The sequence below is a fragment of the Heteronotia binoei genome, chromosome 8, assembly GCF_032191835.1.
Source record: "Heteronotia binoei isolate CCM8104 ecotype False Entrance Well chromosome 8, APGP_CSIRO_Hbin_v1, whole genome shotgun sequence".
Taxonomy (NCBI): Eukaryota; Metazoa; Chordata; class Lepidosauria; order Squamata; family Gekkonidae; genus Heteronotia; species Heteronotia binoei.
In genome coordinates, this window is record NC_083230.1 from 12,465,572 (window position 1) to 12,478,580 (window position 13,009).

The 13,009-nt window shown below is 45.5% G+C and overlaps 1 protein-coding gene across 1 annotated transcript in view; it reads left to right on the top strand.

The window, feature by feature from the left end:
* Positions 1 to 13,009, top strand: part of TBC1D22A (TBC1 domain family member 22A) — a 261,287-nt gene that overhangs the window by 169,341 nt on the left and 78,937 nt on the right. The gene's annotated exons all lie outside the window — the stretch shown is intronic.

Below are 13,009 nucleotides of genomic sequence, written 5' to 3' on the forward strand. Positions count from 1 at the left end.
TCCACTTGCACCTGCTGGAATGGCCTTGGGTCAGCCATAGCTCTGGCAGAGGTTGTCCTTGAAAGGGCAGCTGCTGTGAGAGCCCTCTCCAGCCCCACCCACCTCACAGGGTGTCTGTTGTGGGGGAGGAAGGGAAAGGAGATTGTGAGCCACTCTGAGACTCTTCGGAGTGGAGGGCGGGATATAAATCCAATATCTTCTTCTTCATCTCCTTACGTCATTTTTCCTGTTTCCATTTGTTATGCTTTATATTTATTATCTGCAACATTTTTGCTGCCTTTCCGTGCAACTTAGGGTCCACAAGGCGGTGAGCAATAAAAAAAAAATTAAAACAAGCTTTTAAAAATATTAATGCAATTAAAAACAATTTAGCAAAATGCATACACATGTACAAGTGTGCTTTCAAACCTCATTTTGTGTTATCCACTCATATCCATCCCGCTGTCCCAAACATGCATCTTCATTTCTTCCTGCACTAAAGGATGTCAAACAAATGTAGTAATAGAAGTTGTTGAAAACAGTTTCATGTGCAACCCCTCCCCAATCCCTGTTTAATGTTCCCATACTTCCTATCTGTCCCCCATTTCCACATTCTCCTTGGCATTTCAGTCTTCTGTAAAAAATTCCTTTCTATTAAATCTTGTGATTTGGAAAGCTTTGAAAAGCTAAGAAGTTGGATCCAAAGGGGTCTTTTCATCAGCAAAATGGCACTTCAGTTGGCAGAAGAGAGGAGGATGATTTATGCAGAATTATTCCTTTCCCAGTGTAAATCCCCAGTTTACCACTCACTACTTTGGATGACCCCTTTGCGTTTCTTCCCACCCCTGAACAAATTTTTAAGGAGGCTCAGGGAAAGGGGGAGGGGCAAGTTTTCTGTGCCTACTTCCAGGCCTGTAGCCATTAGAGAACTCTTACCAGGCATTACCCCCTCCAGGGCCAGCGCCTTCCAGTAGGCCAGGTAGGTGGCCACCTAAGGTGTCACCTGGCCTCGGGGTGGCCAGCGAGCACCACCCTCCCTGTGCACACCTTGGTACCCCTTCCCTATAGCTACCACGCCCAGCTTTGCTGCCTGCCTCTCTATCACCCTCCTCTGCCTTGCCGCCTACCTGCAGGTGAGCGGTGGGGATGGGGAAGGGGCACCAGGGGTGGTGCGACAGCACTTGTAGGCACTCAGAGCCAGGCTCCAAGCACACATGCTGCCACACCACCCCAGCTCAGCCTTCCTGGGTCTGTGCTTCTGGTAGAAGCATAGACCCAGGAAGGCTGAGCAGGGGCAGCATGGCAGTGGATGTGATCGGAGGTGCTCAGTGCCACGCCACCTGCTGCCACCAGCACACTCATGCTTGCCCTCGCCACGGCAGGCGGGGTAGCGGGAGCCTAGGGCCCCCGTTTGTCCATTCCAGCCAGAATATCTATTCTTGTAGGAGAGACAGAGTGACCCGGGGGAAGGTGGAGGGGACACTTTTGTAGGTAAAAGCTGTTTTCATTTCCCTGCTAGCTGACCATTGTCTCTAAAGGGCTAGGTCTGCCTTTGAAAAATGTCTGCTCAGTCAAAATAAAATAGGAGGAATTTCTTCATTCCTTTGCAGAGCCCAGTCTGCTTAGCAGGTTTCCTTGGAAGTAGGCTCCATTGTGCTAAACTGCCTCCCTGACAGTCCCCCCCCCCCAAAAAAAAAAAATAATTCCTAGCTTTGATGCCACCTACTTCACTCGGCTGACAGAGTTCTGGATCCAACCTTCTGCTTGAAAATTGGGAGTCATTGGATCCCTGACTTAAAAATGAATCCGATGAAACCAATTCTGTCTTTATTCCTTTGCTACAATAAATCCTCCTAGCTCAAGGTGTTCATTGGTTTCTAATCAGTTGATGTAGTGGACCACGTATGTCGTGTAATAAATGCAAGGTCTTCAGAGTTACCTGTTCTTCTCATCTTCTGAGGGAATTGTTTTCCAGCTTTGTGGATTAAGCTTTCAATTTCAAAGGATTTGTGATTTTACAATATTTATAAGGAATATGATTACGGTAATTCAGTAAAGCTTTTTATGTCATAAAAACAAGCATTTAAAAACAATTTTAATTACTTTTCTAAGGTATGTGAAAGTCAGATGATGTAGAGGCAAGGTTTTACAAGATCTAAATTCAATTTCTTCCCCCCCCCCCCCCCCAAGCTTGCTTTGTGTGACCTCCTTACATTCAGAGTTCTGCAGTTAAGAAAAAAAAACTTTCTGTGTTCTAGGGTGGTCCAGTTTAAGTAGAAATTATTTGCAGTTTGAAATCTGTGTTCTTGATAGTACTATGTGTTATAACTAGGAACATGCACTTAAAATAAAGGTGTTTTCAGATTTAGATTTCAGAAAGGGCGTAAATACTGATATTCAGGTCCTCCCTATATTGAGTTGGGTTTTTCCAGGATTCTGGAATTATTAGCAGGGTGGATGTTTTCCAACCAAATGACACCAAAATTGCAGGGGACCTAGTTCTGCCTGTTCACTAAAGACCTTCAAGTTTCAAGCATATCGGACCATGAGTTCAGTTCTGTGAGCCTCTGAACAAAGTGCCTGTGAGGAACCGGTCAGGGTCAGCTTGGGAGGGTGACCACTATAAATTTTTCCTAGTCACCTTCCCTCAGTCCCTCAGGCACACACACAGAAATCCTGCCAGAACTAATGAAAACTAGGCACCAGACAGTTTAAAAGTCAAAACCACACAAAGAATATTTATTGAATCACAAAAGGCAAGGGAGAGGGTAAAATAATATTAATTAGGCTAACTAAAAGACAAATCAGTTAGCAGGTAGAATTTTGAAATAAACAATCTCTAAACTCCAGAGATTTGTCAGGCTGAAGTAGTTCAAAATACATAATATAAACAGGCAGGCTTAATAATTTATTACCATAGCTGCAGCCCAGCCATTTGTTGCAAGGGTGTTTCCAGCTTCCAGGCTAGCTTGCCTGAGTCCATCACAGTGCCACTTTCAGGGCTGTGGTCTGAAAGGAAAGAACAGCTCTGGAAAAGTACCTACCCCCAAAGAAGAGTGCCTGAGAAAGAGCTGTACAGAAATGCAGGTCTGCCTGGCCCAGCACCTGACTTGTGCCAGCTATGTACTGTTTTCCCTAGGGTGGGGCAGGTACCTCCCTTTCTCATGCTCCTTAGGAAACCTGTTAAAGCCTGTGGTCCTTAAAATACTGGCCTCAGATATTTCCAGAAAAATATGGAACCTGGATACTGGTATTCTCACTTATTCGAAATTAAGTATTTTTGGATATATATTCAGACAGGGTATACCCTAATGCACATCCCTGGTTATAACTCAAGGTAGGACTAAGTCAGGAAATTCCAGTCTTCAGTGGTAAGACTAGTAATGATCACAGTGATAGCAGTGTTTACTGGCTTTAGGAATGAGGACATCTTCTGTTACTAGTAGGTTCCATATCCAACATCTGTTCAGTATTTTAGCCAATGTTCAGTATTTTCTGGATTGATCTTCAGCTAACCTTGGAGTTACCGTTTATTTTTCCGCATGCAGCGGTACCTAACAAGATGATACAGATAACCCAGTGATGCAAGATATTTTATGTCCCATTGGTGAGAAAGAAGGGGCATTAACGTTGTAATAAATAGAGATGACCCAACTCCCCTGGTGAGAGTATTCTTATCCTGAAATCGTTTGATGGTCTCTATATCATACTGCCACATAATGAGGAAAACTTTACCACACATCAGGTGAAGATATATTGTGTCGTACATCACTACTCATAAGTGTGTGGTTGTAGTAACCTCTCAAAGAAGTAGACCAGTTAGAGAGTTTATCTTGCAATAGATGACCTGCAAATAAGGTATTTTAGGTTTAAAGGGAGCTGGGATTGTGATAGGTCTGGTTTCAGTTTATTACATGGTCTATGACAGCACAGGTCACATGACATGGTAGTGCTAGGAAGGCCTCACAAGTATGAAAAAGGGATCTTAGGAGTGCAGCAGAAGTCGTGAGTTCTAAATGTAGAGCTGAAGTTAGGAGCAAGAAGTTTGAAAGGATGAAAATTCATAGAGGCATTTCCTAGCAGCTAAATGAGGCTTTTATTTTTACAGAATACTTTTTCTCTTCTGGTATGCTACTTAAGAATGAAATATGGAATGATTTGCTAATCATTGATGCAAGCACCAAACACATTTTAGATAAACATTTTGTTTAAATTTAAGCTCGTATAAATTGATGATTAAAAAATACCTACGTAACTTCTCTAAAGGAGAAAAAATGGCGGGGGGGCTGGTTTCAGCAATATTTTTCAATTGGTTTCCGTAAATTTTAAAAGTGCTGAGAAAGACCATTAAAACAAGTTCTGTCATTTTTTTCTCTTTTTTTGATATAAGAACTGTTATTTCTTGAAGGTTTAGCGTAATTTTATTATCACAAACTGCTGTATAAGTACTTTATGGGGAAATATTTTAAATCTGAAAGATGGCAATGATTACATCTGCCGAGTCATTCGTTACATCTGCATGCTTACTATCGGTGAAATGGAAAATTTAAATTTAGAATCATTGCCAGCTAAATTACCTTTATCAGTGAAATAACATCTGGTCACAATTACTTATGAAAAAGGAGGAATGAATCTTTTCAGTCTGTGCATTTCCTTTTTGTCTCTTGCTGTGCATATATTATAAAATAAATTGCAAATAAAGCTTTGCACTTACTTGTCCATTTTTCAACATGTTTGAGGGGAGGAGGCAAACCCAGAGGAAAATCAGTACACTTAGTTTTTAAAAAAATGAAGTTGAACTATTCTGAGCTATCCCAGCGTGTTGCTTTTCAATATGTTCAGAGGCTTTCTAATGAACTTAGATAAATATCTGGCTGCTATAGAAGTTACTATTTAAAATAGTTGCTTCATATATCTGAGTAAATGGCTCAGTTAGCTTGAAATAACTTTTAAAATCCTATCTCCAATATGTTTGCTTGCTTCAGGTAATTACCCCATTTCTGGAACCTATTCTTTCTCCACGAAGCTCGAGCTTAGATCCAGACTAGGTATTTCCATGAACTGAAGCATTTCCCCCCATAAAGTGCAATTTTCCTGCCTCTGCCCTCCTGTGGCAGCTGGAAATAAATTCTGAAATCTTGTTCTTGGAGAATAGGAGAGATCCCCCAGGAACAGATCTCAGAGGGCATTTGGAGCTGCTGTGGGAGGGAAGCGGCAGGAAAACCATGCTCTTTGAGTATGACTCCAACTGTATCCTCATCAACACTGAGAGGTAGAGTAGGCTGACACAGAGAGAGAGAGAGAGAGAGCGATTCTGTGTGATTGGGCAAGATTGCTTATTGAGCTTCATGAGCAAGTGGAGAGTTGAACTTCGGTTCATCTTCCATCTTCAGGGCAGCCCCACATTGGCCATAGAACTGGCCACAGAACTGTTTTCTAGCATTAAAAACTCAAAAGGGATGCCCTGCCCCTTGTGGAGCTGACGTGTGCAGATATTCCTGCCCCAAGCATCACATACTTCAGCAGGCGCCCCCTTCCCTCAGTTCCTTGGCTGCTGCTCCTGTTTCCTCTTTGTGTCTTTTTTTTTTTGTTTGTTGCCATTTTCTGTTGAGTGTGACTTCGGCTGAAACGTCTTGCAAGGTGAGGCGATTTCCAGCCAACCTATCCTGAGTTTGTTCCTTTCAGAGTGACTGATTGCGGTGCCCGAGGGAATATTTAAGTGCTCAAAATGTGGGAACAAAATGACCCACAGCAATGAACATGAACTCTGACTTTTACATCTCAGAGAGTCCCGTGATGTCATCGCTTGTCCCATTTGCCAGAACTTCACTTGATCTGATAAGGCCTCTCGGCTGAAGGCTGCTGTCTGGGAGAAGGTGTCTACCTCAGTTCCTCTCAAGACTGTTCTGAGCTCAGGTCCTATGCCGTTCAGTAGATCAGCCTTAGCCCTGGCCCCAGAAGCCACTGCCTGTTCAGTCAGTTCACAAAAGCACTACTAGCTTATCAAAAAGAGCCTCTTCTGTTGCAAAGAGACATGAAAAGTCTAAATATAAGGATATACTCTCCTTTTTACCAAAGTCTAATATAAGGATATACTCTCCTTTTTACCACTCCGGGTTGTTGTCTTAGGATGTCATTGGATAAATTTTAAATCTTTATAATTTATTATTGCTCATTTAGCCTAAATTTTATCATGATTCATATAATTTTATTGTTGTATTTGACAATTTGTCTTGTACATTTATGCCATATGTATTACAGCATATCAGTTGCAGATGTAACTGCCACCCATGCTCCCTTTTGAGGTTGAGGAGCCTGTGGTATTCTTGGACAGGAAGAGATGGCTGGTGTGTTAAGAGCAAGATCCCACTTTTACACCACCATTTGTTGGGGTTCCGTACCAGCCTACTGTTCTCTCCGCCACCACCCCCGTCCCATGTGAGGTGTCTGACTATACTTTTAGTGATAGAGCTCACTCCCTACTGTATAGCAGCCACATTACAGGGAAGGCAACCTCACGACCCCCTCCAAAATCGCCACTTATATAGTTCATGGGCAACGGCTTGGGGACAATGCATGGGACCAACATCCCATGCATACTTATGCCACCTTGAGCATCCCAGCATAGGGGACTACATGGATTGGCCAAGGAAGCATATCTACCCAGCGATTGGTGCCTTCCATCGAACGGTATATATTTTGCTGTGCCTGGATGTGGATTTGTTCCTGCTGCCCAAAGCACCGTACGCAAGAACAGAATTCTTTCAGAGCAGTCAGTCATGCGGGGACACAGAAGGACCAGATGACTGACCCCTCCAAGATGCAGTCACACTCATGAAGGGTGGGGGTGCTCCTAGCTTTGAGGGCCCTGGACCCTGATATAAGAAATAGGCAGCTGATAACTGGTACTACACCCGCAGCAACCGTGGGGTTTTTTTTTGTTACAGCCAGCATTTCCAGTGAAAGTGCCACCCAGAAGCTTGACACAAGTGGTGTCCTAGTACTGCTTTTTGCAGATGACCTACAGTTGCTGTGATCCAACCGGCACCTCCCAGCTTCCGTAGAGCAAAACTACTCATAACAGACCAGCTGTAGTGACCCATTTCAACTTGTTTTCTTCATCTGACCCAAATAGGGCAAGCTGGGTCTCACTGAGTACTGCGAACTCCTTAGGTTTATCCCCCCCCCCCCCCCCGCCGTCAATGAAAGTATATGCAAAACCTAATACTGGCCTGACCTGCCCCTTGGCTGTCCGACCTCTGCCCCCAAGAACCCCGCTGTTTTGAAGCAGATATCTCTCAGCACCTTGGCAACTCTCCATCCACTGTGTGTGTAGCAGGGGGCACATGGCTCCAGGCTTCTACTCAACCCACCTCTATGTCTGAGTGCACAGATGTGACCCCTGACCGTTAGAGCGATTCCTCAGCGGAACAAGCTTCCTCGAGAGGCGGTGGGCTCTCCTTCTGTGGAGGTTGCTAAACAGAGGCTAGATGGCCATCTGACAGCAATGCGGATCCTGTGAATTTAGGGGGAAGAACTTCCTGACCGTTAGAGCGGTTCCTCAGTGGAACAAGCTTCCTCGAGAGGTGGTGGGCTCTCCTTCTGTGGAGGTTTCTAAACAGAGGCTAGATGGCCATCTGACAGCAATGCGGATCCTGTGAATTTAGGGGGAAGAACTTCCTGACCGTTAGAGCGGTTCCTCAGTGGAACAAGCTTCCTCGAGAGGTGGTGGGCTCTCCTTCCTTGGAGGTTTCTAAACAGAGGCTAGATGGCCATCTGACAGCACTGCGGATCCTGTGAATTTAGGGGAAAGAACTTCCTGACCGTTAGAGCGGTTCCTCAGTGGAACAAGCTTCCTCGAGAGGCGGTGGGCTCTCCTTCCTTGGAGGTTTCTAAACAGAGGCTAGATGGCCATCTGACAGCAATGCGGATCCTGTGAATTTAGGGGGAAGAACTTCCTGACCGTTAGAGCGGTTCCTCAGTGGAACAAGCTTCCTCGAGAGGCGGTGGGCTCTCCTTCCTTGGAGGTTTCTAAACAGAGGCTAGATGGCCATCTGACAGCAATGCGGATCCTGTGAATTTAGGGGGAAGAACTTCCTGACCGTTAGAGCGGTTCCTCAGTGGAACAAGCTTCCTTGAGAGGTGGTGGGCTCTCCTTCCTTGGAAGTTTCTAAACAGAGGCTAGATGGCCATCTGACAGCAATGCGGATCCTGTGAATTTAGGGGGAAGAACTTCCTGACCGTTAGAGCGGTTCCTCAGTGGAACAAGCTTCCTTGAGAGGTGGTGGGCTCTCCTTCTGTGGAGGTTTCTAAACAGAAGCTAGATGGCCATCTGACAGCAATGCGGATCCTGTGAATTTAGGGGGAAGAACTTCCTGACAGTTAGAGCGGTTCCTCAGTAAAACAAGCTTCCTCGAGAGGCGGTGGGCTCTCCTTCCTTGGAAGTTTCTAAACAGAGGCTAGATGGCCATCTGACAGCAATGCGGATCCTGTGAATTTAGGGGGAAGAACTTCCTGACCGTTAGAGCAGTTCCTCAGTGGAACAAGCTTCCTCAAGAGGTGGTGGGCTCTCCTTCCTTGGAGGTTTCTAAACAGACGCTAGATGGCCATCTGACAGCAATGCGGATCCTGTGAATTTAGGGGGAAGAACTTCCTGACCGTTAGAGCAGTTCCTCAGTGGAACAAGCTTCCTCGAGAGGTGGTGGGCTCTCCTTCCTTGGAGGTTTCTAAACAGAGGCTAGATGGCCATCTGACAGCAATGCGGATCCTGTGAATTTAGGGGGAAGAACTTCCTGACCGTTAGAGCGGTTCCTCAGTGGAACAAGCTTCCTCAAGAGGTGGTGGGTTCTCCTTCCTTGGAGGTTTCTAAACAGACGCTAGATGGCCATCTGACAGCAATGCGGATCCTGTGAATTTAGGGGGAAGAACTTCCTGACCGTTAGAGCGGTTCCTCAGTGGAACAAGCTTCCTCGAGAGGTGGTGGGCTCTCCTTCCTTGGAGGTTTCTAAACAGACGCTAGATGGCCATCTGACAGCAATGAAGATCCTGTGAATTTAGGGGGAGGTGTTTGTGAGTTTCCTGCATTGTGCAGGGGGTTGGACTAAATGACTTTGGAGGTCCCTTCCAACTCTATGGTTCTGTGATTCTATGTGCCCCCCATTACTAGCAGGATGAGATTTATCCGCTCTGCCACCTTATTGCTGCACCTGCATAGTTTTCAAACCTCCACACCTTCCAAAAATCCCTGCACACACACAGCTACAGATGTGATCACGCAGAAAACTTTATTGAAGGGCACCACGAGCAAAGAGGTTGTGAGGAACCAATTCCACCTCCATGTTGCTTCTTCCCGCTTGCGGAACAGGGCGGGATATAAATCCAAAAATTAAATTTAATAGTTATTGCTTGTGAGCGCTGGCAAGCAAATTGGGCAGAGGACCAAAATGCTAACAAAGCCAGAGGGTTTTTCTGAGAACAGACTTCTTCAGTGGCCTGAGCACTCTGTGGACTTGGGGTTCAGCGGTTAGAGCTATGGCTCTCCCTGTTGGATTTACACCTGCAGAAAGAACAAGCACATATTACAGGAGACTCAACCATAAAACTCCCATAGCTGCTTGGTGGGCACTGTGGTATCTCATAGAGATCACCCTGGAGGGCACGTCGGAAGCCCAGAAACAGCATCAGTAATGCCCCCCCCCCCAAAAAAAAAAAAAGGCTCATGCTATCCATAGCTTTCTCAGCTGTGTAACACTCATGTCCTTACAAGCAAGGAAAAGGGTTCAGGGAAAACTCATGGCACTGTGGTTGGTGGTGCTTGCCCCCCCCCCACTCCCTGACCAGTGAAGACCCTGCAACTGCCATGGCTGACCCTCCATTGCATAGCTGATCGCTTTGGCCCCCTCCTCCAAAAGGCAGCCCCCTTTGTGCATAAAGTTGATGATGGGAGGTGGGGTCAGGAGCTCCTGCACCCTCCCCAGTTGCCAAGGTCAGGTACAGAAGGCAAGGTTTGGGGGAAGTGTCTGCTTACCTGTCAGTGCATGGCTTCTCCTTTGGGTCCTGGCTGAGGAGATGGGGTACTTGTTAGGGTTGAGAACTGGGAGAGGTCAGCCACTTTTCTCTGGACTTTTCTCTGTTGGGTTTTGGCACCAAGTTCACCCAGTGTTGCTGAGTGCCATCTTTGTGCTTTCTCCACCTCCAAGGTGCCTCAGCACAGGGCAAGTCCAATTTAAGAAATATCTGGGGACTTTGGAGGTGGAGCCAGAGACTTTGGGGGTGGAGCCAGGAGACATTAGGGGTGGAGCCAAGATCAAGGCTGTGACAAGCATCATTAAACTCCAAAGGGAGTTCTGGCCATCGCATTTAAAGGGACGGCACACCTTTTCAATGCCTTCCTTCCATAGGAAATAATGAAGGATAGGGGCACCTTCTTTTGGGGCTCATAGAATTGGACCCCCTGGTCCAATCTTTTTGAAACTTGGTGGGTATTTTGGGGAGAGGCACTAGATGCTATACTGAAAATTTGGTGCTTCTACCTCAAAAAACAGCCCCCCCCCCCGAGCCCCAGATACCCGTGAATCAGTTCTCCATGATTTTCTATGGGAATAAATCTCCATAGGGAATAATAGAATTCCCAGCAGACATTTCCCTCCCTTCCCCCCGCTTTCTGACGACCCTGAAGCTGGGGGAGGACCTCCAAACCGGGGGATCCCCTGCCCCCACTGGGGATTGGCAACCCTACATGGCAAAAAGCTGTGAGACAGCATCCCATGCCACATGCCCTACCGTGTGAGTTATGACAACCTGTTGGAAGCAATCATAGGGCTGAGGAGACATGTTTCGGTCCTGGGGAGGGGGTGCAGCCACGGCAGGGGGGGAATGTGATGATTTGCACCCTTGGTCAGCATCCTGTTTTGCTTTGGATCTTGTGGCTAGATCTGCAGCACTTTCTGTAACTCTTATAATGGGTGCCTATTGGCTATGCCGCCATTTTTTACAGTGCAACTTTGTACCTGTTTCAGGGGGTATTCTCAAACTGGAAACACTTAGGAAGTCATCTAAATGTACCCACGCCCTCCAGAACAGCCGCATGCCGTTCATAATATTTTTATTTTTTGCATAATAAACAATGTAAAAACAACACAATAACAATAACACAAATATTATAACAATGCAAAAACAAAAACAATAAATGAAAAATACACATAAACGAACATTTGGGGGGAAGAGAACTTTGATCTGATTCTTCTTCTACGTTCATAAGAACATAAGAGAAGCCATGTTGGATCAGGCCAGTGGCCCATCCAGTCCAACACTCTGTGTCACACAGTGGCCAAAAATTTATATTTATATATATATATATACACACACACATACACACACACACACACACTGTGGCTAATAGCCACTGATGGACCTCTGCTCCATATTTTTCTCTAACCCCCTCTTGAAGCTGGCTATGCTTGTAGCCGCCACCACCTCCTGTGGCAGTGAATTCCACATGTTAATCACCCTTTGGGTGAAGAAGTACCTCCTTTTATCTGTTCTAACCCGACTGCTCAGCAATTTCATTGAATGCCCACAACTTCTTGTATTGTGAGAAAGGGAGAATAGTACTTCTTTCTCTACCTTCTCGCATTCATAATCTTGTAAAGCTCTACATGTCACCCCTCAGTCGACGTTTCGCCAAGCTAAGGAGCCCCAAGCGTTTTAACCTTTCTTCATAAGGAATGTGTTCCAACCCTTTTAATCACTCTAGTTGCCCTTTTCTGCGCCTTTTCCAATGCTATAATATCTTTTTTGAGGTGTGATGACCAGAATTGTACACAATATTCCAAATGAAGCCGCACCATTGACTTATACAGGGGCATTATGATACTGGCTGATTTGTTTTTAATTCACTTCCTAATAATTCCCAGCATGGCATTGGCCTTTTTTATTGCAGTCGCACACTGTCTCGACATTTTCAGTGAGTTATCTACCACGACCCCAAGATCTCTCTCTTGATCAGGCCCCAATGTGCATTACTTTGCACTTGGCCACACTGAACATTTGCCATGTTGACACCCACTCGCCTAGCCTTGACAGATCCCTTTGGAGTGCCTCACAGTCCTCTCTGGTTCTCACCACCCTGAACAAGTTAGTGTCATCTGCAAACTTAGCCACTTCACTGTTTACTCCGAACTCCAAATCATTAATGAACAAGTTAAAAAGCATCAGACCCAGTACTGAGCCCTGTGGCACCCTACTGCTTTCCATCCTCCACTGAGGAAATTGCCCATTTATACTCTCTGTTTCCTATTAATTAGCCAGTTTTTGATCCACAAGAGGACTTGTCCTTTTACTCATGACTCTCGAGCTTACTAAGGAGTCTTTGATGAAGAACTTTCTGGAAGTCAAAGTAAACAGCATCTATTGAGTCCCCTTTGTCCCTTTGAGAGCCAGTTTGGTGTAGTGGTTAAGTGTGTGGACTCTTATCTGGGAGAACCGGGTTTGATTCCCCACTCTTCCACTTGCACCTGCTGGAATGGCCTTGGGTTAGCCATAGCCCTGGCAGAGGTTGTCCTTGAAAGGGCAGCTGCTGTAAGAGCTCTCTTAGCCCCACCCACCTCACAGGGTGTCTGTTGTGGGGGAGGAAGGTAAAGGAGATTGTGAGCCGCTCTGAGACTCTTCGGAGTGGAGGGCGGGATATAAATCCAATATCTTCTTCTTCTTCTTCTTCTTCTTCTTCTTCTTCTTCTTCTTCTTCTTCTTCTTCTTCTTCTTCTTCTTCTTCTTCTTCACATGTTTGTTCACTCCCTCGAAGAACTCTTAACAGGTTAGTGAGACAAGATCTTCCCTTACAGAACCCATGCTGAGTCCTCAATATCTGATAACAACTCCATTGCCGCGTCTTTGCAAACCCTTGTGTCATATGACGTCGTCTTGTACCCGTTTTAGATGCTTAAGGTCCTAAGTTTGTGTTTTTACAATTCATACTGATTGAATAGAATTGTTACAAAGTTTACTGGAAAACCAATTGTGTGTCCTCATC